The sequence below is a fragment of the Galeopterus variegatus genome, unplaced genomic scaffold (assembly GCF_000696425.1).
Source record: "Galeopterus variegatus unplaced genomic scaffold, G_variegatus-3.0.2 Scaffold8915, whole genome shotgun sequence".
Taxonomy (NCBI): domain Eukaryota; kingdom Metazoa; phylum Chordata; class Mammalia; order Dermoptera; family Cynocephalidae; genus Galeopterus; species Galeopterus variegatus.
Window position 1 is genome coordinate 51,335 of NW_007735026.1, and position 1,463 is coordinate 52,797.

Sequence of the window (1,463 nt, forward strand, 5' to 3'; positions counted from 1 at the left end):
CTTTTAACTGACTATTGGATGTATTTCATTTTGGGATCTTTTTTTGTTTTCCTCATGGAATCTAAGAAACTATTTTGAATTTATTTTACTAGCTGGCTAATTGATTTAGAAGCACTACTCTTTTGAAATTTCATTTTCTGTTTAAACACAATTTATTTAGTAAAAGAATTGAAGTATGGAAGGATGTTATATTATTTCTAGAGAATAACTTTTCCATGTTATGGCATGTCACAATGAGTCTGTGATATGGTCATGTGGAAACAGTGCAGAAGGTGAGCTTAGACAAACCTAGGGATGAATCCTGGCTCTGCTAATAAGTAACCATGTGTCCTCAATCAAATTATAGGTCTTGGTGGGCATCAGTTTTTTTAAATATACACAGGGTGCTGAATTATTTAGTTTGCAGGTTGCTTTGTAGATTACATATGATATTGAATGCAAAATTTCTAACAGTAATATGTGGTAGCTGTTATCATACTTTTCTACCTTTGTGTTTGTAGTATTGTTCTCATGGTTGCCTGATACTTTATGCTTATTGACCATAAAGCTTGAAAAACTGAATTTACTTTTGTTTTCTAGACAGAATATGTTGCTTTAAAAGAAATGATCTATTCATTTGCCTTCCTAGCTTATATCTTTTAAAAGAAATCAGCTAGACAGAAACGCAAACATCTTTCCTTAAATATAGTTAACAGCAATGCCTCTTTGAAAAGCAGCTTGGATGAAAAACCTAAGCCTCATGTTGTTTCTCTATCATGCCTCCAGCTTCCATAGTGAAGTAGATAAATGCTCTAATTAACTATGATTTGGGATAAAATATACTTTAATTCATAAACTACTTTCTTGTTTGACAGGCAATATCAGAGATATAAAGTGTTACCAGAAAATTATTATTATATCAGGGGAATTTAAGTTCACACACTGTTACAGTCATGAACCTCATAGCGATGTTATGGTCAAGGATGGTGGTCACATAAGATTATAATGGCTGTGCCATATAGCCTCGGCATGTAGTAGGCTATATAACCTAGGGCTGTGTAAGTACACTGTATAATGTTCTCACTATGACGCATTCCTCAGAACACATCCCTATTGTTAAGCAATGCATGACTGTACTTTGCTGCCATGTCCACAGGCAGAGTACAATGATAAAGATTCATTTTAAAATTTCTTATATGACAGAATATTGAAAAGCACTGGCTTTAATCTCAATAGAAAATTATTTCAATGTATATTTAGTGTCATAAACAAATACATATATACAACATTGAAGATAGAAACATTTTTTGTTTGACATCTGTTAAAACATATTAAAGAATTCAGTGCTTATATTAAAAATTGGATTTTATAAATCTCTATTTAGTTGTATAAATAAAAGTTGGAATTCGTGTTTCCTATGTACGTATCATTCACATATAATTAAAACTTTATGTAGTAGAACAAGTTATTTATGAAAATGTTGA